The sequence below is a fragment of the Anser anser genome, assembly GCF_964211835.1.
Source record: "Anser anser genome assembly, chromosome: 21".
Classification (NCBI taxonomy): domain Eukaryota; kingdom Metazoa; phylum Chordata; class Aves; order Anseriformes; family Anatidae; genus Anser; species Anser anser.
Genome location: NC_139742.1, coordinates 5063348 through 5091005, shown reverse-complemented (window position 1 = coordinate 5091005; position 27658 = coordinate 5063348). Strand labels below are relative to the sequence as shown.

The window sequence follows — 27658 nt, the reverse complement described above, 5'->3', positions numbered from 1 at the left end:
CAAACTGTTTTTTCCAGGTATCCTGCTCCTTAGTGTCTGCTTCTAGGGAAACCCAGATTTTTTCAGGCTTGAGAAGCAAGAGCTGTATGAAATTCCTCTCAGCTCCAGACTAAAACTTGATTAAAAAAAGCCCGTAGTGGAAACGAAACAAGCTTAAAAACACCCTGTTTAACTCTCTTTAAAAAGACACACACAAGGCACAGAGAGAATCACAGAATTGTAGAGGTTGGAAGGGACCCCAAGAGATCATCGGGTCCAACCCCCGATGAAGAACTTCAAGAAAACCTTAAAATTCACCCTTCAGAGAGAAGAACACCCTAAATACTTAAAATTCACACATAAAGTAACAAAAACAGACCGACAATGCCCGAACCCAACCACTCCCTACCTGCTGGGCCCCATCGCCTCGGCCCGGCCCGGCCGCGTTGAGGGGCCGAGGAGCCGGGGCCGGGCGGGGCCAGGCCGGGGCCTTCAGAAAATAGTGGGCTTAAACGTTTTCCCTGGTTTTCTCTCTTCCTCCTAAGGATAAATAATCTTAACTTGAGGGTAAAATTCCCCAGAGGTCTGTCAAGCTGCTTAAAAAAAAAAAAAAATTAGAAAATAATTCGGGCTGTGACAAGTTGTGTTTAAAACTGCTGAAGTGAGTTAGAAAATAAAGCGTTGCTTCAGATCTTCTTAAAAGCGGAAAGCATTTGACTATGTAAAAGGTGCGATTGGGCTGCTGGGAGTCTTCTGGAATGCACAAAGTGCTTCACAAAGCATGGAAAATGCTTACTAACGTGTCTCTAAGCTAGTGCTTACTGGCAGCATTATCTGAGAAAAATATTTACCTGTGGGTTTGGGAAGCTGCCCTAGAGGAAGGCTCTGTGAAGCATGGACAGGCAGGCATGCTCAGGGACACCCGAGAAGCCTCTGACAGGAACAAAGTGTCTGAATTGAGCCATTAAAAGCTACACAGAAGTTCATTTTTCCTCCACAAGTCATAGTCTATGGCTTGGTCTTCGAGGAGTTCGCTGGTGCCTTTGGACTTTGTCTCCTGAGCTCTGAGGAGATGGATGGAAGCCTGGCGTCGCTCCTACCCATGAACGTGAAGGGAAGGAGGCTCAGAGCTGGTTCTGGTAAATCTACAGCTTCTTATTCCTTCCCACTAATAACAGGCCGACACTAAAAGGTTCAGAAAATGGCAAATACAATATTCAGCCACTTTCTCAATGAAACTGGTTAGTGTAAGACTCTGCTGGTGTTTAGGAAGTACGTGTCACGGGGACCTGGAAGGTTGCTGCGTCCTGAATTGCCATGAATCCTTTCTGTAACCTGCATCTCTCCACTTTGTGTCCCTGGTTGCAGTGTCGAGGGTTGGTGTTCTCAAGTCTTTCAGAGAGAGACTAGGAAATTTCAATATTTTTGGCATGGGTGAGACTAAAAAAGCAACTGAGGGGAAAAAATGGGTATATAAAACAGCCGACCAGATCATCTGCTAGTGCAAATGGTTTTAATGCTGCTGAAGTCAATGGAGCAATGTCAATTTACAGCTTCTGAGGCTCTTGCTTAGTCTGCAGGCCTGGCCCAGAAATCAAGGCACTGGAGCTGAAACACCTGGCTTGCAAATCCTGAAGGAATAGGTTTGATCGTAAGTTCTTGCTTGTTAAGGCTGAGACAGAAGGAATGGTATCTTCTTGGCCAGGCTTTTAGAGAGGGAGCAAGAGTGGGATTCAGTTTCTATTTAAAAAGCAGGAGTGCTGGGCAGAGGCAGACCTCTTGAGACCCCCTGTCTTCGTCTCACATTTTGGCCAACAGTGGCTGTCAACTGCTAGCAAAGGTTGTCCCTCTTTTGAATGTATTTGTTGCTTCTTGTCTTGCAGTGTGAGAGGGATTGCTTTAAGAAAAAAGAAAACAAGAAGTTCCAGTACTTAAGATTATAAATATATCCTATTAGGGTTTCTTTTTCTTCCCTTCCAGACAAAAGCATTTCTGCTTCCAAGCTTGATAGACCTCCTGACCCTGCTGATGTGGGTGGATGGCTCTGCATGTTCTGAATCATTTGCTTCCTTTTCAAGTGTTGCTTTCTCCTTATTTCAATTACCCTTCCTTTATAATTACATGGGCCGCTCCAGTGAACGGGAGTGCTCTGGAGCTGACAGACCGTCTAACAACAGGGCATGCTGGAGGCAAAATCTACATCCTTATCTACCTTGGGCAGTAGGGAAGCTGTATGTTTAATAGCACAGGAGAAATTGCTCAAGGATATTCAGACACGAGCAATTGGTGGCGGGTTCACTGCCCAGGCTTGCACCAGGCTGGACCATGTGTAATTGCTGTCCGTATCCCTTAGAGAGTTATAAACTGCACGTGCAAGGATCACCTCCCTTCTTTCCTGCTGAGTGATTGCCTCTCCGACAGCAGGAGTCAATGAAGCTTGGTCTGATACCTATCTGAGCTCGATGGGAGTCTTTTAACTAAACTTGGAAGGGATTAGTTTAGCCCCCAGAAGGTGCAGCCAGCACGGATGTGGCTAGGACAGGTTAGGAAGGGAAGGTGGGAGCTAGTGACTGACGCCTGGCCCCGCAGCTGCAGATGGCTTATGGATGTGCAGCGTTGTGACTCCTGGGGCCAGGGATAAGTCTGCATCAAACTCACAGTTTTGCTCTATGTGGTTTCCCAAGGAACCGACTCTTTTGTTCTGATTTTCATCTTATTTGCAATGAAAATTAAGCGATTGGTTTTGTATAGAAATCTTGCAAAGTGGTACATTTCAAATTGTGAAAGATTAAGCTTTATTTAAGAGATGGAGGCTTAACTTTGTGTTGCAAGTTGTTTCCAGTGAAGATGTGCCCTGGCTATTTTAAGAATATGCTTTATTAAATAGTTTCCCAAAAGTTCAAATGGATTTCTGAGGCTGCTTCCTGATTTCTCTCCCTGTAGGAGTCAGTCTCACTGAATATCCCATCCAAACAGTGCACTGATAATGTGGTGCCTTTTATTAACACGTAGGGATATTGGAAAAATATCTACTTAATTGGGCCTTAAAAACCTATCCCAAAGTCAAAGGCAGAAGAGCTATTGGAACCTTTGCAGAAAAGGTGCACCCAGCGAGGGATTGCAGGTGTTTATTGTAGACGAAGGGATTTTTTTAGCCAATTAATTACACATTTCAAATTTAATCTTATATTGAAATTCTAAGAGGAACATGTGTGGGAACAGACTGGGAGAGGGTGTCAAAAGGTTTTTCTTTAGCGGCAGTAGGTTCCTGCAGTGAGTCATGAAGAAGGGGCCATAATTGTTCCCATTGTCTTGTGTGCTTTGGTACAGCTACCTGTTGGTTATTCATGAACACAACATTATCACTCACATTATTTTGGTTCCGTATGAAAGAGATTAAGCTGCTGGGGTTGCACAATACCGTGGCACCAGAGGATAAGAACACAGGACTATTTTTTCTCTCGATTCATCTAGGAATTAAAGGTGTAACAAATAACTTCAGATCCGACCACAAAGGAGAGCAGTCTTGCAGCCTGCACACAACTTTCCACTGTGTTTCTCTTGCTTGTACTTTGTTCTGTGCTCAGCCAACAGGTACGAGGAGAGGCACGGATGCTTGCTCTCCTCAAAGTGAGCCAAGGCCACTGCTTTGTTACTGGGGACGGGAAGCAAGAGGAAGGCAGTCTTCCCTTAAATTCAGCGGAGATCAGAAAGACATTAGTGCATACAAGCATGTCAGTGCTATTGCAGAACAGACAAGTCTATCTAGTCTGCAATCGCACTTAACTCCGTGGTGCTTGTAGCTGGAGCTGCAGCCTTGCTGCAGCAGTCATGGTGATGTCTCCATACCTCCTTACCTCCTCTCACTCACCTGAAGTGCAGCAGGTCCAGAAGCACCTGGAGCCGTGCATCACGCACAGCAGGTTGCCTGCCAAAGTCCCACTTGGTTTGCAGCCGAAGCCTGCAGGAGGAGGAGAGCAGGAGGGAAAGGAAAAAAAGGAGCAGGGCAGCTGAGAGGAAAGAATGGCCAGGGAACAAGGGTTATTTTTTATTTTAAAGACTTGAACATTAAGTAAAACAAGGAATAGTGAGGAAGACTGTTCTGCAGTGGAATGGGCTAGACTATTGGAGGTTTTTTGGCTTTTATTGGAGCTGCCCTAAGGGTACAAGATCAGCACTGTCCTAGACATCTGTACTCAGCAGAATTATCTCCGTGTCAGTGGCAGCAAGGAAAACTATGGCTTGCCCACCACTCCGAAAACAGCACAATGTGCTGTGGGCCTTGTCTTTGGGACATGGCTAAGTATCTTTATCTAGGGATTTTTTCTCATTTTTTGTGTATTTGGATGCGACAACAGAGGCAGGGGACTGCTTAAAATTCCCTTTGACCTTTCAAAATGTTCCTGGGAGCCTAAGGTATTTGCAGGAGTAAAACACTGAATTAAAGCCTAGGTGCTGTCCTTGGCAATTAATATCCTGGCCCCTCAGAAAGAGAAGAAAACAAAACAAAAACAAACAAACAAAAAATCTCCTTTTAATTTGATATAAGCGTATAAGATCCAAGGAAGTCCAACACCAGCATGTGCAAATCTGTGAAAGCTAGGAGTGAAGGACTGATTTCTATTAAAATACTTCCACTTTCCTCAATCATCTTTCAAAGCCTTAAGTTTCAGATATATCAACAGTGCATAAACCCCGCGAAGGCATCAAATGGTATGTCAGATGAGGGGCAAATAAACTAGTATTTCCCTTAGTCAAGGAAACTTTGAGTTTTGACAGGAACAAAATCTCGTGTTACACAAGCCCTGTAAATAATGGAGTTTAGTTCTTGTGAAATGTGATGAGAAGGGAAAGTGGCTTCCAGGGTTTTTGGAGAACAAAGGATCATTTCTCATCCGAGACTCACTGAGGGAGGGTAAGAACTTTTGGGAAGGGGTCAGAGGACAGAGGTCGAGAAAGGCTGGGCTCACTTCAGGGATTTCAGAAAAATCCAGCCCCTCAGCTGCCCTGCTGAGCGTGTAGGACAAGGGCTTAACAGCACACTGCTTTTCTGCCATAGAGAAACTGCTTGTATCAAAGTGTATTTCTTCTCTTATCACCTGTGTTCAAGCAGAGAGTTAGTATTACAACTACAAAATAATGAAACAATTTGCAGTTGTCTCTATATCTTAGTTTCTAGTAAAGACTCTACTGCCACGTGGCTGCTCGCAGAGCAGCTCCATTCTGCCCAGACTCAGGCCAACCCCGAGGAGCTTCCAGCTTCACCTGACCCTGGGGAAAAGAGAAAATGGGCTACAGGAAAGATGTGTTTTTTTCTGTCTGGGTCTTTGCTGATCCCTCCTGCTTGGTTCTGCCCTTCCATGCCTTTTTAGCCTTATTCTTCAGCTTTCTCTGATTTTTTTTTTTTTTTTTGCAGTTGGAATTCATCAAAATCCAGTATAGGCCTGAACCTATAACCTTGAGCAAACACTGAAGTGCCAGCCTAGCATACATTTTTCTTCCAATTAAAATGGATGAAAAGCTCTGAGAATATTCTTTGATTCCGTATCTTATATTTACACCATGAAATCTCTGTGCAGGTCTTTGCCCTGAGAATTGCCTTGGCTTTGGCTCACCTTTGCTCAAACATCAAAAGCTCATGAAATGCAAAGGCAGACAGCTTTGAATGCCAAACCATATGGCATATTTGTTCTGCAATTGGCCACCACTTTTTTATAATCGGGATTCAGGTGTGGGTGTTCGCTAGATTATATTCTCTTTGTGCACACCGTATTCTCTGCTTCCACAGCCCAGGAGATTAAAGTGCTTGCCAGCTGGGAAAGTCACAGAAAGCTGCCCGAAACAAATGAGAATGAAGTAGAAACAAATCGCTGTGCTAATATCAAGGTGTAGCCGCAGATTGCCTGTACAGTATCCAGCTTGCTCCTTTCCCAGCCTCATGTGTTTGGAAAACGACAGTTGATGTGGTACCATAACTTCTACATCCTTGAGGCCACTGCTTGAAACCTTTCCCTTATTTCTGTAAAATGGGAACAATGACAATGTTTAGATGCTTAGAACATGTCCTTCATCACAACAAAATCAGGTTTCTTTCAGGAAGTAACAACTTCCCTGAAGTGTGCACGCACTCAGAGCTATTTGTAGGGACCGTGTTCTGGGGACATCTGCTCCTCTTCTGCGTCCTTCGGCATCGTAGGCACCAAAGTGACATCTCCTCTGGCAAGTGCGTGGTGCACCTTTAACATGTGCTCCTGCAGACTGCGACACAGAGACGTAATCCAACAGAAATAACCCTCAGAACTGCCAAAAGGTATTTTTTCATTTTGGAAGGCTTTGCCCCAGCAAATCAATTCACTGTGTACCAAAGATAATTAGGGCATCTTATTTAAAACTTACGATCTAATTAGTGGCTTTAATGGTAGTTAATTATACAGAGAGCAACAAAGCAGTTATATTTCCTATCAGACTTCTAAGTCAAGGTGCAGGTATTTATCTAGGGCCATAAAGGAGAGTGGATACCACACTTAACATCTAATTACACAAAATTGTCCACAGTAATTATGAGCAATGTGACTTTATTTATCCGGTTTAATTACAGGGGCTCTGCACAGTCTCTGACCTGGCACGGTGACAGGGAGGACAGAGAGGAGATGAAGTGCCATCCCCTGCGTGAGCACCGTGGTGGAACCGCAGACTGCCTGTCCTGAGCGTGAAGGCAGAGCCCAGCCAGACACCAATGGTGGCCGTGAGGACCTGTGCACCACCTGGTCCTGGAGGCTCACAAGAGCCACGCAGGCACATGGGATGGACAAAGGTGTGCATTTACAGCACTGCATGAGGCACTGGATTGGGTGTCTTGTACAGTAAGTAACCCAGTGTCAAGATGAGGTGTAACAAGGACTATTAATCTGTTTCTTCAGGAAAAGGTTCTGCCTAGCCCCACACACACCCCAGTCATAACTCTAAGTCTTTCCCAGATACCATCCACTGCTGAAACTTCATAGAAGCTTTCAGAGCATCTCCAGAAAGTCACTGTTTCTTGCACAAGAACACTTCTCACTCTCTGGGGAAGCAGCAAGTTTTCTGTCTGACCCTGGATTCTTCTTGCTTATCAGTTTAAATGTTAATGTCTGTGTGCATGGGCATAAACATGGGTTCTGCTTAAACTTTTTAAATGCCTGTCAGGAAAGAAATGTGCTCTGAACACAGACCTATTCCAATTAGCAGGAAGTCCCAATGGAATGAATAACTGTATAGCTAGTTCCTGAATGATGAAAAATGATAGTGTTATGGGGAGTAAGTGAAACACGGCTCTTGTCACTTGCACTTTTACACTGGTGGACATGTTAGTGAGGGGTATTAGTGTTGTCATCAGATGAGACTGAAGTCCATCCAGCACATTATACTTGTGACAATAAAAGTAACAAGTGCTTAGGCAGGAATATGAAGGTAAGACTCTTCACTTTATATTCTTATCTTCTGTTGTTGTCCAGTCTCTATCCTCTCATTAATTAATTATCACCTGATGAGCAGGGTACCTTTTGAGTTGTAAAGTTTAAAAAGATGTATCATCTGCATGCCAGAAAAATAGCTGGCCTTCTTCCTGCAGCCACAAAAGACAACATTTCCAACTACTTCCACTTCATAAAATTGCAAGCAGCGACATGTATAGCTCTGCTTCTCAACTCATACCCCCAGGACATTTCCATGTTATAGCAAATCACTTGTTCAGTGGCTCACTACAATTTTGAATTAGTGGTAAATACATTTTGACCTTATTTTTCTCCTGATAATTGCTCTATTTTTAGAGAAGTCACTTGATTGTCATGCTAATTTCTTCCATCTGAGGATTAGACTAGCTCCATCAGAAATAATCTGTGGTACATACCATAAATAAGTAAATAAATAAATAAATAAAACAAAACAACAACAACAACAAAAAGGAAGCTGTCTCCTTTAAGAGTAAATATTGTTTTTGGTTTTGCTTTTTCTCATGTAAGCTAGGAACAAATACTTATTGGACAAAAAAACAATGATAAATTTCTCTGGCACAGTAAGTCACCCTCCACCTTTGGATATCACTATTAGCCGTATTTTATGCCTTTGTTTCTCAAAAAGTATTTGATCATCGTATTACAGGCCACTTTATTCTGCTTTATAGTCTTCACATAACCTATTAAAATATCTATGGCCAGATTTCCAAAAATACCAGTCTGATTTCTCAGTATTCAGGGCCAGAGTTCAGATCAGGTTTTTCCAGGGCTGGACATTTTCTTCTAAGAAATCCAGCCACCAGTGCTACTTTACTTAATTTGTTACCCCCCTGAGCTGGTACAAACGCTGTCACTTTTAAGATGCCTGAGCAAGGAGTTCTTGAAGCATCCGACCCTGCTCAGCTCACTGAACATATCTCTGTGCTCTCCTTTTTAATCACGCAGAACTGCAAGTGCACCCTGTGCGTGAGGCACCTTTGCCCCCTGCCACAATGAATCACGGCATGGGGTGGCTGCTTGCTGGGAGGTCCATCTCTGCCGGTGACAGCCTGGTGGCCGTAGCTTCTAGTTCTTATTGACACAGCGGCTGGGCCGGTCGTAAATCCGGGAGGTTTTATTCTGAGAGCGATCAACTGGCCTGCGGTCCAGAGAGTGATGGAGGGACCTTGATCTCGGTATGGTTGGTCCCCTCTGCCTGCATTGCTGGGAGCTTGCTCGGGCTTGAGTCACTGCAGGTTTTATGGTTCAGTACCACAAGGCAATTAACAGCGAGTGAGTGAGCGTTCCCAACCTTTGCTAAAAATCGCGGCTGTTTATCAATGTGTCAGGCTGCTGGCAGATTCAAGAAATCTAAATTTAACAGGTGACTGGTTCCTCCATGCCTGGCTGCAGCCAATGGATCTTCAGGATACAGCATCCCAACTGGGCAGCCAGCACCAGCAGAGTAAGCTGGGGAGGAGACGTGAATGAATGGGGCCAGCTCCAGAGTTCAGTGCAGGGAAGGCTTTTTTACACCACAGCTGCTTAATGACTTTTTCAATTGATTTCAGCAGTGCTGCTTTTCGATTACTGATTCCATCCCAACCACTGGGCAGAAAAATGGGCATAGGGAAATAATAGGAAGGGAAGAAAGAAAAAAAGGTACACAAAAACTCATCACCCACTATAAAGCAGTGACATTTGTCCAGATATTTTATGTTGAACTGGAAAAAGAGAGAAAGAGATGACAATTTATCCCATTCCTCAGCCCATGTTGTGGAGAGGAGTGCGCATGTCCGCGTTTGCTTGCAAGCCCCAGTTCATCCATGCTCGTTGACCTGCTCCTTGGTTTGGAACCAGCTGCAGAAAGCAGCTGTCATCCTCTGTTACTCTGCCAGCCCTATTCTTAAGGCAGCCATCAAAGTCTGGCACTGACTGAAGGCAATTCAATTAGCTGTGACGGTCAAACAGAAACTGAGGGTCAATTGAAATCTTTTTTTTTCCCCCTCCTTCTTGCTCTCTCTTATTTTTATCTCGCACCCTGGAGAGAGAAGTTCACTTCTGACTTCGGAAGGGTTTGAGGGGTAAGAATGCAAGAAGGATGCTGTCTACATGGCAAAAGCTCACTCCAGTGCCTCCTGAGGAAGAAAGAATAAAAAGGAAATGTGAAACTGGGAGGGTGTGAATCCTTCCTCAGTCCTGCTCAGCTCTTGTGCTGCCTCCTTAAGATGCAGAGAGTTTGGAAATTGGCTCCTTGTTGGAAAACTTGAGACGTGCTTTGGCTAAATCCAGTAGTAATAATGAAATCTCCCTTAGGCTTCCTGCTGCCATCTGCTTTGTGCCAACCACAGTAGCCATTTCAGGCTTTTATCCGGCTCGTGGGCTTATTCCCAACACCTCCAGAGGAAGGAGGGAAGGTGAGAGGAGGAGGAGGATAGAAAGATAGGAAGTGAGAGCTAAAATGTGGTGCCAGGCACAGCTGCTTCCCCAGCTTCCCCTTCGCAGCCAGCCTCTGCAGCTCCTTGCTAGCGTGCAAATAGTTGTAAAAATAAAGGTCAAACAGATAATCTTGATAAATATTTAATAGTTACTGTTTTTACATCTCCCTTATTGTTACAGATTGAATGTCTAACACTTGTGACATCTGGCACACACCGAGCTGGGAAGAAGCACGTTCAACCCCACCTGCGCGGGGGGATAGGCTCCATGCCACCAGCGTGGCCACCTCCAGCAGCCCCGCAGAGCCTGCCTGCCGTTTGCTTGGGAACAGCTGCTTCCACAAGCAGCACAGACTCATCTTTCTTATTCAACGAGGCTTCGTGTGAGGTTTGGTAAATTGCAGCATCAGGACTCTGGGTTCCCTCATCTCTTCCAGAGTTAGCTCTCATTAAGGACCGTCTACGCACAGGTAAATCAGGTGCGCCCTGGCCGTGGTTAGCAGCTTTGGGGTCACTGTGGGTCCTTGCTCCCTAAAGGTGCAGGAGCTCTTTGGGTCAGTGGGTTTGTTGCAGGACTTGGGTCAGATTTCTGTCCCAGTGGGACCTTGCTGGACTTTTTCCAGGTAAAAAAGGTCTTCGGGTAATTAAATGAGACTTGTGGTGATAACATTGTTCATTTCAGAGTCCTATCAACCAGCCAAGTAGTTATGGCAGAGCAAATGCAAGCTGTGCTTTTAAGGGATTGCTTGGCAATTAAGCAAACTGTACACTTACTCATGGTAGCGGTAAGAAATCGTCTGCCTTTGCACAGCAGATGAGTACTTAATATACTGTGGGAGTTTTTTAGTTTGTCCATGGATTAATTCATTGTGATCAATAGAAAACTCAGTGTGCCCTGCAAATTGTGTATTGAGAAAGAGGAATACATTTTACCCACTGTGAACTCTGTAAGACTGTGCAGCACGAGGTCTCAATACCAGTTTCGCTATATGGACATCTCGTATGAAGCATTTGACTGGGCTTTGGAAATTCCTGGTAGTAACGTATCTCCATATGGAAGAACTAATGACCACAGGTAACAAATGAATCAATGTGACAAAAGGAAGGGAATCCAACTCCACAATTCCCTGCTTTGCATGACCTGAGTATTTGTACAGCAGATGAGAAATGCCAGCGGAGTGTCCTGGCTATGCATCACAACCCCTTCTGCTTGGGAACAATCCGTCCTGGTTTGGACAGGACAGCCCAGGGATTTAGATCCCTGTTCCAGCAGCCTAAAGACCCTTCAGGATGCTATTTTTGTCCTAAGTAGAAACTGGTGTTGGAGCAAATAACTTTGCTGTATTCTTTCAGCTGGAACATGAGATTTTTTTTCACTCTTTTCCTTTCAACTTGTACCTCTAAAAATTCAGCTACGCTCGGAGCTGTGCACGCCTCCCTCCTCCCCGCCTGCCCCAAACCAATCTTCATCTCATTCACATTGCAAGAAACGTGTCATTAACATTTGACAGTGACTCCTTTCCCTTTCCCTTTTCCTTGCTGCATTCATTTTTTTTTCTTTTGTTGAAGCTTTGCCACCCTATTTTACAGGCTATACAATGTGGAATTTGGCAGAAATTCAGGTTCAGATAGAATCCAGAAATGACTCCACATTTGAGTTTAAGAGGTGTCAGCATTGGGTAGCATATCATGCTCACAAATAGCCTGACACAAATAGGGTAAGCAGCAATGGCAGTTGAAGACTCACTTAAATACTGTTTAAAGTCCCTAACAAAAAAGAAAGACTTGGTTTTGACTGTGGTGGGAAATAGTCTTCTGGCAATATTTCAGCTGGCTGCTAAGACATGTTAGTACTGCAGACTTATTACACCAGAAAGGCAACGTGGTCCCCATTCAGCACCTAACGAATGCACATGGTGTCAGGGCAGTGACCCCAGCGTGGTTCAAGGCAGATGCTATTGCTGCTGAAGCAGTGTAAGAAAACCTGGATCTGGAGCATACACATGAACTCATGGCAGACATCTTTTGTGGAAGGGAGGTGACAGGAACTCTTTGGGATTGGCCTGTAAATGGGCATCAGGAGTGTCTCATCAAAAAACTGTTCATTAAACACTTCAGAAGCATAAGTAATTTTTCCAGCCTGTTTGAAAGCAATTTTCTGTACCCAGCTATGCCACAGTCATTCCTTACAGAGCATCACTGGGCATTTCAGTTGTCAGGTGGATTGTTTGCTTGGTTTTTGCTGATTGGATAGCCAAAAGTTTTAGGAATAGGAGAAAGGCAATCAAATGCTAAGGTATTCTGAAAAAGGAACAAAGAAATTTCTTTTTTGGCCTGTGAACCCTTGCAAATTAGTCACTGAAGTGCTTTCCTCATCTTCACTTTCTTGGAACATTCTTGAAACAGGCAAAAACTATCACTCAGTGAGTGTTCACAGAAAAACGGTAAAATAGGTCAGAAATGCAACTGGAACAAATGTGTTTGAGAAAAAGAAAACCAAGCAAACATTGCTGGTACTAGAACTGTGCAAACACAGCAAATAACATAAAGCTTCCCCTCAGGAGAAGAACAATATGCAGAAATCTTGGTACGTTAGCTCACTTAGCGCAGGACCCAAAGGAGACTGAAAATGTTGTGTCCTACAGCTATACACCCTTTAACTCCCGAGGGATCAGTCGAGGTGTAGTGTACAGGCAGTAAGGGACGTGAGCTAGTTGTGACATTTGACTTCTATAATACAGACAGTCTCATTGTGGCAGCTCTGAATTGCTCTATAATAAGAATTTTGTGAAAGAGCCAGAGCTCTTTATGATAGCTGGGGCTACAGTGTCCCCGTACGCTGAAAACCCGGAAAATGCCATGTACAATTACAAGGGAATAACTTCTAACGTGCTTAACTTCTGGCCTTGATGCTGTTCCAGGAACATCCCAGGTAGGTCTTCTGCAATGGTCTAAGCAATGTTGTGTCCACAAAAATATGCATGTTAATGCATATTTTAATGTAATTATATGTAATGCCTATACTGTCAATGTAGGGTGAGCCCCCAGCCTTTGAAGCTGTATGCTTTTGTGTCCAATTTTAAAGGACCCAACAAGACTTCCCTTGTCCAGGCATTCAGAAGTGCTGCTTCTGTCCAGGTGGAGGCATCAGCTGCCCTTCCCATACCCCGTCCTCACTGCTGGTCTTATTCAAGTGTTCAGAAGTGTTCGGCCATCATCACGCTGGCTTACATCTGTACAACCCCCGAGAGTATTTTTTTAAAAACCTACTCAAACTCTGTATTTCTTTCTCCCTTTGTTCCCATGGCTTCCTCCAGCGGAGGAGAGCAGCTGAGGGGACTCGCACTGAATCCTTGTCTGCAGCTCCCTCCAAGCTTGCTGGCTTTCTCTTATTGAATTAGGATAAATTGGAACTTTCATAAAGGGTGATATAAATCATTATCTCAAGTTAACAGATGCGGACTCACCAGGGTAGAGCTGTGTTAATAACTCCTTCGGATTAGGGCTGATTGGTACAATTTGAAACTTGTTTCTCTCAGCTTGATCAGTCTAGTTGTAACTGTGGCAATTATCCCATTTCACTTTCAATAGCTCAGCACAGAGGAGCTGCTGCCTCCAATCCATCCCTTTTTAATGAATCCAGTGTGATATGCTCGGTCCTGTGGACAAATATGCCCCATCTCCCCCCAACACCAAAATAAGCATTAAAAAAAATAAATCCTGTGTCCAAACGACACAGAGGAATGTGTCTTTCAGGGAGTGAGATGCTAAGTGTCCATGTAAACATCATTTAGGTATTTGGCCGCTGAAAAGCTTCTCTTCATTCTTACAGCATCATTTGCACTTTTTGGCAGTCTTCCTGCCTGGGAAATTAGATGAAAAAACAGGGTTTTGTCCAAGCATTGAAGCTGCTTGAATAGATTCTGATGAATGTGTTACATGCTGAATTTGTGGGGTTTTGTTAAATAACTTATCTGGTGATTTTTTTCTTTTTTCCCCACGAGTAATTAATAAATGAATTAATGTGTGAACACAGAATTCTCAGAATAATATATTTGACAAGTATTTTCTTTAACTCCTCTTTTTGACTCCGAGTCTGTCTCAATTTAGCAGACCCTTGAAGAACACACTTATCTTTGACAATAGGTTTAAATCCATCTCTATTTAGAAAGACACTTGAACAAGTGTTTGCTTTAAGCCCATGTTTAGATCTCACCTCAGATATTTTGCTGGATCATGGGCTTTAACAGTGAGGTTAACCTTGTGCTTAAATCAATGCAGTAGTGGTCCACTTGCAGTTACCAGCTCTGCTGTTGGCTCTTTATGACCTTTCCAATTGCATGTATATATTATGAGGACACCAATTGCATTTGATTTCCATGTTTCCTGTCATTAGGAGCCACACAAGTGTCTTTGAACCATGCCGAGCCTATTTCAGCTCCCAAGCTATAAAACGAAAAGTATTCCCTTTCCTTCCAACTCTTGTCTTATCTTTTGGGTTGTAAATCCTTTAAGCCAAGGCTGTTGCTCTCTTCTTGTTCATACAGCTCCTCATACCATGCTTTATGAAGCCAATAAAATGTTAGAGATTAAAATACATGGGCTGATTTGTCTCCCACTTACAGCACCAATGCTGTACATCTAAAGGAACATTGCCGATGCCCACGGAAACGTGCCAATGAAAGCAATAGCGTGATCCCACCCAAACTTTGGTTTCTAACAGTGGAAATAAGAGAGCTTTCCCATTTCAAATTCAGATTTTGTGTGTATCCGTTCCCTGAAATTCTTTGGGGGTGCAGCCTAAATCAATGATGGTGTCCCAAAGTTTTGGAGGAGCAGCCACTGCCTTCTCCCCTGCTCTTGCCAGCTACCTCCTGCTCAGCTCTGAGCACTCAGCCTCTTGCAGGGGCTTGGACAGCTCTGAGTCATGCTGCTTGCAATATGTTCCTGCTAAAAATAATAGTAGTAATTAATGCTCTTAGTTTTAGTACTGCCATCTGCCTCGATGCCAGCCACAGTGGCTATTTTCCTCAGTGCTCCCCAAAGCTGGAAGGAGAAGGACAGAAAGGGCAGAGGCAGCTGCTTGCACCTTCCCCAGCACCTCTGCTTCAGCTGCGAGCGGCTTCATCTGCTGTGGTGCTGCCGATTGTGCAGGGACAGCAAGAGGCACTGGACTTGCTCAGAGTTAAAGGAAGTAGAGCTTGAAAAGAGACATGCATGGATGGAAATATACAGAGCTATAACTTCTGAAGGCAGCAGCTGAAAAGCCCAAGACTGAAAGGAGAGGGTCTTGTAAGATAGGGAGCTGTCTAGCACAATTTTGGGAGTCTCTATCTGACTATGGCTTGCACGAGATAATGAGGAAGGAGAGAGGTGTGCTGGGAGTTTGCATCAGCTCAGGATGGGATGGTGAGGGGTGAGCCCATGGAGTCTGTTCCTCTTTATCTCTGCAACGAGGCTGCCTTCCTGGGCTGTGCAGATGCTGGGAGTGCACAGGCGGGCTGGGGAATTGAACAAAGGGAAGCAGCAGAGTGTTTAACAAACAGCATCACAAAAGGCATCTGTCTCAATGCATCACCTTCTGTTCCTCCGAGGAGCCTTTCTCTTTGTCTCGCCTCCTTCCCCTAATTATGAAATTTACTTCCTATCCCACCGGAGGACAAAAGGGTCGCTTCGGGCTGGCAGGAAAGGAAATGTACAGAGAAACAAAAGCACTCACCTGCATGCAGACAGCAACTGCAGCAGCACAAGTAATCTTTACCCGTGGTAGGAAGATTTGGGGGGTTGAGAAGGCAGAAGTGTAGAAGGCAGCCAGGGACCCCTTTAATTCTCAAAACAGGGAGTTTTTAAAGATGTAGTGCTACACGAAGCCACTTCTCCCTGATCCTTGCAGAGCAAGCTGGCAAAGGCTTTTTCTTCTATCACAGGAGAAGAGCCATTGTACATCAGCCAGCCACATCTCTCCTCCACGGTGAATGACACTTCAGAAGACAACCTGTTTGTCCTCATCCCATCTACCACAAGTCTGCTTTGAGATGCATATTTTGACTAAGGCAAGGAGAAAACAGTTGCTGAGGACAGGGAAAAAACACGAGGAATTGCAGCAGCCCAGGTTTGATACAGCTGCCCTGGAAGGAATGTTTTTGGTAAAGCCAAAGCCACACCACTGACTGGCCCGGGCTCCCAGCCTTGCACAGCCCCAGGCACCACATAGCTGGGATCTGTTCCTTCTGCAGGCCAGAAGCTTCAGCTTGGATGTGCTAATGGTAGTTATCAGGCAAATTGTAGGGGCTTGGGTAGCGTGGGTACATGGGGCTTATGTTCCTGGCTTACCCTTTTCTTTGTATCTAACCTTGGTGTCTTAAATGGGAACACATCACCAGTTTCCTTCTTCCTCTCTCTCCGTAAAAGGTGCTGAGGGGATCAAAGGGGAGAGTTTCAGCCCAAAGTCATCTAACATACCCCAGCAGTTGCCTTCAGCCAGGCTCTGGGGTGAGTTATGAGGAAGACCTGGTAGGTCTGAAGCCCTTTCATCAGTCCTCTTTGGTATGTGCTTGGCTTATGCAGGAGGGTACATTCTCCAACTGCAACAAAACTTAAACAAGCCCTGCAAACCTGTCGTGAGCAGCTCTGATATAAACAGATTACCATTTAGCAAGACATGAGGTCCTTCTAAAGCCGGTCCCTTTTGCACGACTAGCTAAACACTTCCCGTTAATACAAATATTTGAGGTTAAAAAGGGTTTCCTTCTTTTTTAGGACAAAAAAAATAGACATTTTCAAGGTGACACAGTAATGCTTCTGGTCCACCGGTTCTGCAGACTGTTCATCTCATGTTTCAGGGGGCTTTTTGGGTTGCTTCTGTGTGTTTTGCAAGGGTGCCTCTGCCAGACGCAGGGCAGATGGTGCTCTCTCAAAGGGGTTTTGAGCCTAACAGGCAGCCCCACTATGGACAGGCTGTGGCTGTGGAGAACACAATGAGTATTCATGTGAGAAGAGATCCCAGAAGGTCAATATTGACTATTCATTATTCACTTAAAATATTTGCCATGCAATTTAGGACTGAGACAAATTCTCATGACAGAGGTGACCAGCCACAGTATTTGACTAAAAAACATGATGTTATCATAAACAACGGCTGAGCCAGCTTCAGAAAAATACAGGAGATAAAATTATTCATCCACTTATTTTCTAGACTTCTAAAAAAATGTGTGCAAAAATCTGGATCAGATAAATTTCTGCTTTTTAATGACAAAAAGGAAGAAAAGTTGTAAGAAATGCCAATTGTGATCAACACTTCAACCAGGAAAAATGACATTATCGTGAGTGTTGCGTGGAATTGAACAGACATCACCTGGCATTTGCTGCCATAGCTTGGCAGTTATCCAGACAGGTGGCTACTTATCTTTGAAGGTGGGAAAGATGCTTCCGCTCAAAAATTTTTCATCTTTTTTTTTTTCCGCTTTGAATAAAATAAGTTATCAAAGTCAAACTTTGCTGTACAGGGAAATTCCAGACAAAATAAATCAACTTCTTAAAAAAAAAAAAAAGTAAAAAAAAAAAAAGTAAAAAAAAAAAAGATGCTCCAAATCTGTTTGGAATTAGTAATTTCCAATGTGTGGATACTGTTGTGTAGTGTATTTTACAAGGTGGTATCTATAAGGCAGAAGAATGTGACTTTTTGTTCAAGTCGATGTGCTCTGGAATTCGTGGTGTAATCCAGCCGCTGTACCCAAACTCTTCTCACGACATAACCGACTCCGAGTGAAGAGCACTGTGGTTGCCCACTTAAGATAAAGTGCACAAAAAGACACAAGTGTTGTGGTAGGATGGTCTTGAAGATTTATCAAAAGCAACATCTTTAAGAATGCAGAGAGCTCATGGAGAAAGCAATTATTTTTGAGAATTAAGGGTCCCTCAGAAGAAGCAGTACATTAGGACACCTCCTGGGTCAGACAGGGTCTTCATGGATCCTAGAAGTTCACAGGAGTAAGGTTGTAAGAGTCTAAGAATGACCATACCAGCTAGAGGGAAGGTCTGGTGAAGTCTCTTCTCCAAGGTCAGGGCTAGCAGTGGTGGCTAAAGGAAGCATACAACTTTAAATGCTGCATGAGGACTTGCCACTCAGATAGAGTCACCGTTCTCGTTCCCACCATCATCCCAACATATTCTATAGATTCTGCCTTGAAGCTGAGAAAGAAATTTTAGCAAAATGTCTTGTTGAAGGGAAACCAGGAAAAAATAATCAGACGTCAGACCTTCTGGTCCCAGAAGAGCAAGGAAAAAGGGGGAGTTGTGGTTTTTGCTGGTGAAGATGCGTTTCCTCACTCTCCAGCGCAGGAAGTGGTTAAGCAGGGAGTATGGAGCTGTTTGGCCACAGAAGTGCTGGACCCATGTCCCATCCCTCCCACTGCCTGGTGTCATTGCACTGCCCGGGTGCTCTGCATCCCTGGGGTGGTTAAACAACCTTTGTCACCAACCAGAAAACCAAGGTGACTGTAACATAACTATTGTAACTGGTTGCTCCCTCCAGTGTCCCACTATTGTGTATGTAGAAACACAGGATGAAGGCTGTGGCAATCCTGAACCGGCCCGAATACCATCTTCAATTCCAGTTCCATCTCCCTCTCTCCCTGCTTTGGCCCTGGAACAAGAAGTGTAAACAAACACAACAACCGCTGAAGTATTTCAATCGCAAAATAGCTAAAGCAATTCTCCTAGGGGCTGGTAAATAGCAGGCAAGCTATCAGAGCCCAGAGGGGGAAAAGTTCAGCCGAAACTAGTTACAAAATCTCAAGATGCAGTGTGACAAACTCCAGCCTGCTCCTGCTCCTGCACGGCATTGCCATTTTCCCGCAGAATGACAGTTTTCAATTACTGGACTGTAGCTAAGAGCAAATTGTGCACTTCAGCAGCTGGAGTTCTCTCGCCTGATTTTCAGACGTGGCTGGTAAAATGTACAGGGGCAATGAAAATGGCTTTCTCTGCACAGCTAACTGAGCAAGGACAAGCCCAGGGACTGTCAGGAGAAAGGGGAAGTGAAAAGGAACAGCACAGGAGGGGGGATGGCTGCCGGGTTCATTTACCCCTTCTCCCCCCTAACAAGACTTCAGCTGTACATGCTGCAAGAGTAAAGCTGTGTCAGCCTGTCTGCCTAAACTTTAAACACAGTTCAGATGTGTTCCCCCCCCGCACCCCACTAATTCTCCAAACAGGCTGAGATCTGGGTCCTGTTGTCCTCATTCTTATACATGTAATAGTCCTACCCTTTTCCCTGTTAGAGTCTCCCATGAGACAAAACCTGGGTTTTTGAATGTAAGGATGTACTTGAGCTAAAATACATTTGCAGGGGCAATCCTTTTTGTATAACTGAAGTCTGGGATACCTTGGAGGAAGAGCCTCTTATTTTTGTCCTAATAAAGCAGACCTGGAGACACTCACTGCCCTTTTTCTCCCTCTCCCGTATGAGACAAATTCATCTGGGTGGAGATGAGAACCACTGAAGTCTGGGGCAGGTTTTGCCTCTTTCGTGTGGGGAATCTGGGGTCTGCAACCAGCTGCATATCACACAGCAGCAGCAGGAAGGAGCAAATGGGGCTGGGGAAACCAGGCTGGCATCACCCCATGCTTGTGGGGTTGCTTGAGAGGCTGCCTGAACGCCGTGCCTCTCAGCAAGAAGTGGACCTGATGAAATCTTTTCTGCTGAGCACCTTGGGATCAGTCATTTTGACTTTTTTTTTTTCCTTTACTGCAAATTAATGTTTTAACATGACTGCGGTATTTTTCCTGCAGAAACCTTTGCCCTCTGAAAGGGGACTCCCATGCCCAGGGCTGCCATGAGTGCACTCGCTGGAGAAGACAGTGAGTCCCACTGCAGGGCTCAGCCACAGGCTAAAAGGCTTCTCTGAGCCTCCCTGGCATCACCTTCTTTCATCCCCCATCAGCATAAACGACACGACTTGGACAAATGAAATGTTGCAAGCGCTTTGCTGTTTCAGGTACTTTAAGGAGATCCAGTTCTTGCACATTAGCACTACACCGCCTGGGAGGGGCTGGGTCCGGTGCCATCCCTGATTACCATCCTCTAACTTATGCCGCCGTTGTGCTTCGGACAGCCTCCGCCTGTGCACGGACCTCAGAGGCAATGCAGGACGACCGAGAGCTCGGCTTGGGAGGCTGCTGCCTCCCCACGCCCCATGAGTCAAGCGAACGCTCTCGTCTGAACAACATTAAACGTCTCTGACAAAGGCAGAGAACCTGGAGAGATTTCCAGTCACGTATGACAATGTCTAGCAACGCGTTCCTGCCAAACGGGAAGGAGGAAAGCAGAGGGTAGGGCTAGATGAGCACACTTAATGGTGACATGCCATTTTTAGACGTAATTATGCAAATTACATAATTCATCTTGAAATATTGAGGGTTTTTTTCTGTATTTACTGCAATTACGTCAATTGACCTATTTATGTTATCTGACGTGCTTATCATTAAAATGGGACAATATATCCCATTAGATCCTCTTACTACATTGAATGGAATGATGATTAATTATATCATAAAAAGGAGCTGTGCTACACATCTCTGAGCATGGAATTTGAGGCTTAAAATAAAACAACAACCTACCATCATAATTTCCTGCCTTAAAACTTCATCTTATCCAGTTGGGAAATATGCTCGGGGTTCCCCATGTGGGATTATTCCAGTCCACATTTATAACAACAAGATATTTAGAAAGCCAAACAGTTTTTTTTTTTTTGTTTTGGTTTGTTTTTTTAGGACCTCCTGCTGTATATTATGCAGATGCAACATCCTTAGAGAAAAATCTAGCAAATGTGACTAGTATTTGACTTCATTACCATGAGTCTCCTTTCAGAGTGGAGGATGGGGCTTTTACCAATTACATGGGTTATAACTTCTTGAAAACCACCTTCTGCTTTCCTTGTATGTTTGAGATCTCAGAGGGATCTAAAAGCAATGAGAGCCCTGGATGTGCAGAAAAGGTGGGAAGAGTTTCCTCCCATTGAGCACAAGTTAAATGCCAGCTGTATCCTCACCACTGGTGCTGATGACCTGCTGATGGCATCACTGATGAGCTAGCACACAAGGAGGTAAATCAGAGAGCACCATAACAAGAAGCACAGGAGAGAAAAGCAATCAGTACTGATCAGATGGAAAATGACAAAATAAGAAGGGGAAGAAACATGTACCTCCAGGATCCTTGGGTGGAGGCTCAAGACCAGAGTGAATTCAACACTGAAAGTGGAAGGACAAAGCAGGAATGGGATCCCAGGGACTCTGAATTACACCAACACCTTCTCTAGCCCTGGCACAGTTCATCCAGCACTAACACGTGGACCTAAGTCTCAGTGTGGAACTAAATGAACTCAGATCATGGGTTACACCCTCCAATGGGTTATGCTTATATTGTGTTACACACAACAGGGAATTGCACCTACACTGCTTTCTAAAATCCCAGTTCTGAGTTTATTCCATCAATTCCTCTTCCCAGGGACTGGACCATCATCTAAGTTGCTGTGGTGATGATAGCCTCCCTGGCCTACAAACTAACAAGTTTAATGTCTAGTCAGCTTAATAATTGATAGTGTTTGAGAGATCTAACTCATTTTCTTCTGAGTGTTTCTCCCAGTGCATCGAAGATATTTTTGCCTGTTGGCCTCAATGATTTTTTATCTGACTTTGAAGGAGCTGGAGTCTTTCAGGCCATGTTACGACTAGTAACACAGTGACTCTGGGAACGCATAATGACAGAGAGGGATGTAATTTTAATTTCTGATTTGCATATCATCTTGAAATTTTAGGGCAGAACCATCTGCTTGGTTAAGTTGTTCCCAAGTAAGGGCTTCATCCCTTGAAGCCAAGCTCTGCCTACGTCTCCTCCCCTAAACTTTGTCCTCCTACAGCCTTTACAACTCTTCAGCAATTTCCCCTTCTCTAAATTCTCCTCTTTCAGCATATACCTACAGGCACAACTACTTCGTAGGCTCCTCATCTCCATCTGAGGGATCTCTGGTCTGCCAGTCTTTCTTGCTCCTGTTCTGGCCATATCTGCAAGGGTGTTCTGAAGACAGGCAAGAGAGAGGGCTCAGGCTCGCATGCTCCTGTACTGTAGACATGCCACTTCTAGGGTGGTGCATCAGCATGGTGTAAGGACAGTTTGAGTTCAGGATGCCTAGAAATCCCAGCTGAACCTGTAACACACCAAACTGGTGCAGGAGAAAAGGGCTCTATGGTTGCCCACCCACAATGTGGACTGAAGCTCGCTTCCTTCACCCCCCTTCTCTGCCCCCAACCCCACCTCAGGTTTGTGTGCAAATGCCTGCTTGTATCTACAGCAGGGCACAAAAAGTTTCAATCTGAGCATAAACTGGGCCAGAGAAATGTGTGGTGTGGGAGATTTGTGCAAGGATCCAGGCTGACCATCCAAAGACACAGGAGGACCTCAGTGTCCCTGTTCTCCTGGGTGTTTGTTCTGCTGGACACTTACAATGCTCCTCTAGTTCTTCATTTTCTGGGCAATGATGCAGTCTGGTATAGGCACAGCTTTTTAATTACTAACATGAAAGCCCTTACGTACGGCTATCACATAATACTTCAGAAAGAACAACGACCGTACCTCCTTAGGGAGCTCAGAGCTATGGGGACAAGGACTCTCAGAGCATGAAAGGGATCCACCAGGTGGGTTGTGCCAGAGCTCAGTGTCCGCGAGGACTGTCTCCTCAGAGATGTCTGTTAAGTTCCTTGGTTTTGTTCCTACTCAATCCCTAACCATCTGCTGCTCCTTTGAACAGGCAGAGGTGATGGAAAGAGAGAGGATTATTGCAACATGCCCCCTTGTAGCTGCTCTCACCCTCCCGCACTAGCCAGCACGTGGTCCCAAAGGGAAAGGTTTCAGCTCCTTTTAATCCAATGGAAAGGGCTCAAGTGCATCTAAAGAGGGTTTCATCATCGTTTGTTTTACTCAATTAAAAACCTGCAGACACAGATTAGCTCCCTGCTGCTCAGCGGAGGAATTCTTTTAACACTACAGTGATTTACGATCTACCAGGCAGTGTTTAACGAATGTCATCCGGCACCCAGAGATGCTTAACATAGGACTGGTCACTCGTGTTAATGAAAAATGGATTTGAGGCGACAGTCACTTGCGTGGCTGCATTCTTTTAACAAACGACATAGCGGGCCCGGAGCAGAGGGAGGCTTTGTAATTAATATTACAGTAGAAACAGGTATGTAACGGAGAGCTCAACTTAGAATTAAAATCAATACAACAACTGTTGGGACGTGTCACTCCTGGTCCCTAGGCCCTGAGATATTATGCCAGACAGAGGACGGGCTGATGAGGAGGTGATGACACACACTGAATATCCATCTTGTGTTAACTTCAGGCAAGAAATTATGCTTAGTGGAATGTGTTGGCAGATTGGGGATATTTTATTGTGTTTTGTTGTTGTTGTTGTTGCTGTTGTTAGGTTTTGTTTTTCTCTCTCTTTTCAGTGGATGGCTGAACAGGAGGGACTAAGGATGACTTCCTCCTTTCTGTTGCTATTGCTGATTTTATTTTCAAACTGTATTTTGCACTACCCAATTACTGTGTTGCTGTGGTGTGGCAGGTTTTTGGTTTTGCTTTGTTTTCCAGTCTTCCTGCAAGTCAGAAGAAATCAAGTCTCAAGTCTATGAAGGCTGTGGCTTTTATGAAAACGTTACACAATTGCTTGCTTCTAACAAAGCACATTGTTTGCTTACAGCAGCAGGGACATCTCAGTCTATTTTCAGCCTCCCTCTTCTGTTGCTTTTCTTCTCTAGCCATTCAGATGGCCATCTTCATCTCCAGAGTGGCAATTCTTGTTCTAACAGAATTTTACTTCAAGGCTTCAGGATGTGAGGGCAGGAAAAGGTCAAGTAATATCTGAATTAGGATAGCACAGAAATTGTATTCCTATTTCTAGGAAATTCTTTTAAAGAAAAAATATTGGAAATTGAAAATTCAAAATTTCAACTATTACCGTGAGCAAAAAATCTGCAGCAGGTGAGGAGACAGCTTATTGTTGATCAAGATGTATGATATTTTGCATTTCACATCAGTGTTAAACTTCATACCCTTTTCTTTTTATTTTTTTGTTTGTTTGTTTGTTTGTCTTTTATATTATTGATATTTTGGTGTTATAAGCTACAATTTCAGAACCTAAAGTATAAATCCATTTTTGTTCAGAAATGCCAGTGGGAGCAGTATGACAATGATGGAGCTTTTTCTGCACTTTCTTAAATTCAGTTATATTTAAATGTAGTTATTTAGGAAGCCAGGCTAGTTTTACAACTGGTTTTAGCTCCAGCAAAACAAAATAAAGCCTACAGATCATAGTAACACTACCAACAGCCTAGACAGGGTCTTTTTGGTCATGTTCAGCACCAGCTGCAATCTGTAAACATTATGGTTGGACACTGCAGCAACCAAATACCACAGCAGCTAGTAAATGAGCAGCAATATCTATATATCAGATGAAGGGAAATCCATTATCTGTATGCATCGCCCCGAGGCTGGAGTTCAAAGCTCAAGCCAATCTCGGAGCTAAAATCGACTCAGAAATGATGCCCAACTTTCTGTCAGCGCCTGCAAGTGACAGAAGTGCTTGTTAACATCCACCACTGAGATCAAGGGCTGTAATTGTATCCCCGCAGCTAGGTGCCTAAATTAGGGCCTCCTCCAAAGTCCACCAAAGCCAGTAAAAAGGCTCTGGCTGACTTCATTAGGTTTTGGAGCTCCTCTTAATGAAAAGTCCATCTGTTACCCAATTGACAGGCTCCTGAATCTCTCACCTTCTCTTCCTCTCCTCCCCGCAAAAGAAAATCATACCTCTCGTGTGACACCAGTGAACTTCTCAGATTATTTTTGGCCAGGAATATAAGGAACAAAATCACCGTAGCGAGGTCCATTTGGATGGTTTTGCAGCGTTCCTGCTGTAGACAGAAATCTGGACAAATGCACAAAGTTTGGCTATTGCCCTATTAAGGCTGAGCCTTCAGCCACTGATTGATGAATGGTTTAACCTGGAAAGCCAAGAAATCTCATAATACATGAGATACAGATATATGGAATGATCCCTGAAGGGGTTTTGACTATGGGACCATACTCTGAGGCTGTAGGCAGGGAATGTGCTTTCCAGCAGGACTTTCCTGAGCATGACATGTTTAAGTCTCGTCCTTCACTGCCATTTCAGAGCATCTCCTGCTTCTTGCAGCTCTTGCATCCCAGTTTGGAAGATGCCAGCTGAAGGCAAGCAGACACACTTACAGCATCTCACCATGAATTGCAAGGTCCTGGTGCTGCCTTGCAGACACATGAAGTAGAAGCCTGTGGAGGGGGGGTTGTGTCTGTGGAGAGGGAAGCAGCAGAAGGTGGCACTCATGTGAGATGATCTGTGAGACTCCATGGACCTGGGATGCAGACAACGAGAAAAAAAATGAAAGGGGAGAGCTGTTCTGCTCTGTACTTTGGGCATATGCACTCTTGTGGAATATTTCCCCACAGGGCTAATGCAATTGATGCTCAGCAACCCACATGAAGAAGGGCTCTGAAGGCAATTGGCCATGATGCAGAAAAAAATGGAAATACTTCCATAAGTGCTAATTTAGTGAACACTATGAAATTGAAAAATATTGCAGGGAGGGCAAAAAAGCAGGGGAGAAGGATTCTGTGAGAAATACGTCTGCAATTACTGATGTGGCTGATATATATATATATGTATTTTAGACCCACCAGGTGTCTCCAGAGCAGTGATTGAGGGTCTAATTCTCCAGGGATAATTACCTCCGCCCCACAGGAGGTGAAGTGTGCTCACTCGGTGAATAGCACTGATGAAGGGCCACACAGGGAAGGCCCCAAACAGAACAGTAGAAGCAAATTGTTTCTTAATAGTTTTCAGCCTGTGACCTGTACGTTTCGCTAGTCTTAAATGCCACAGAAATGCCGGCTCCGATGCGCTGGAGCTGCACCACCCAGGAAGGCAGGCTTGGCCACGGATGCCATTTGCTTATTTGTGGTAGTGCAGGCAAGGAGGGGAGCAATGAGAGCAGCAAATGCGAGAGGTGCTGTGCATCACTTACAGACCAGACCTGAGCCATATGTGAATTTGTATCCAGATCCAAGACTTTTCCTAAGGGTTCAGGCCTATTATTGCTGTTCTAATCCTTTCTCTTTAATGAAATGTCTTTATTTTCATTACAAGAAGACATTGTTACGCCTAAGTTGTCTGGACTGCTTACTGGACAACTGGCCTGATCATCAGAGCAAAGCTCCTGGCTCCTCAGCTCTCGGAAGTGTGGGAAAGGCATATGTTCATCAGCTCTGAATGGTTGCCCTGACACCACACTGGCTTCATCAGGTTGGCTAAGAACCACAAAGAAACAACACACATTAGCACAGATCACTCCTGCCTGCTCCTTGCTATCTCCTAATGCATATTTACGCTTGTGCCATCTTTAATCACCTGTGACAGATTTTGTCCAAATCCTTGGCTGAATCTGGGAGCTTTAAGGGTGAAAATGGTGTTGCTCTGTTCATTTCTATAGGGCTCAACAAATAAGGGCCAGTGACTTGAAAAGCATGTGGGCAAGTGCATGCATGTACTCTCTCAGACCTCAGATATTTAACCTCTGGATGAGGGTACTTGTGAGAAACTCATAGCTGTACAGTGGCATCACTTGAGTGGTTATTGAAATAATGATTTATTTCTGGAGTTTTGTATACAAACAAAAGAAAACCAGACTGTGCCTGGAATCAATTACTTCCTTTCATGGGTTAAGTCTTAAAGTATCTGGAAGCAAAGAATTGTCAGCTGAAGGAACTGGCAAATAGACCTGAATAACATATGAAATTTGGAGAACTTTGTGATCTCTTCAGACAATATGTGAATATGCATCAGTATGCCACGTTCTCTGAATAAATTATTCCTTTTAAATTATTCACTTAGTTCTAGTGATTGTTAAGCTGAGGGGATTTTGACATGAAGTTCTAACTAGTCAGAAAAAAAAGCTGTATACTTTTTTTGTTAGAATTCTCTACCTGAGTTAGCATCACTTTTCTCTTTTCAGATAACTTTTTCTTTAAGCTTGTCTTTCATTCTTTTCTTTCTATCCACCTCTTTCTTCCTCTTTCTTTTCGGCACTGCCGGAAGACAAAACAATTTCTCTGAAGGAGATCCTTTTAGGCTATAATGGGATTAGGCCTTGGAACGGAGATCTTGTTTGGATCAGCTGTTGAACTCACAGGAGTACTGTTAAAGGCCTATTAAAATTCCATGTAATACCTCAGTAAGTAACATGTGAATCCCCAGCTCATCTTTGGGAATTAAAGTGTGCAGAGCTTACTTGGCTGCTGTCAGGAAGGTTACGCAGACCTAGGACTCATTTGTTTGAAGAATGAAAGGACATCACCTGCCTATTTCCTATACCTCCAAGAAAATACTGGAGTTAAATACTGCAGAAGAAAATTGTTCCTGACCTGAAAGGGCTGGAGCTCTGAGGGGACAGGGCTGAAGATCAGCCCAAGGGAGACAACTGACCAGTGACCATGGCCTCACCAGGAAAGACATGCAGATACAGGTGATGTGCATCTCAAAGGAAGGTTTGGAAGATTAACTTTAATTCAGATTATCTTATCAGAATCTGTCTGTGTATAAATTCAGCAGAGTATCTCAGAATGAGTTGAAATAGCTCTCAGCAGGTTGATATCTCCCCTGACATCTCCTAATTCTGATC

General features: G+C 44.2%; 1 long non-coding RNA gene across 2 annotated transcripts; it reads left to right on the top strand.

Moving 5' to 3' along the window:
* The first annotated feature begins 579 nt into the window (after positions 1-579).
* Positions 580-15611, top strand: LOC310885009. Of its 2 annotated transcripts, none has more exons than XR_014574492.1 (3): positions 580-1118; positions 6578-6842; positions 10071-15611. It is a non-coding gene; the product is annotated as an uncharacterized lncRNA (long non-coding RNA). The 2 variants fall into 2 exon arrangements; XR_014574493.1 differs by having other exon boundaries at positions 586-1118; positions 6578-6793.
* Positions 15612-27658: the final 12047 nt, after the last annotated feature.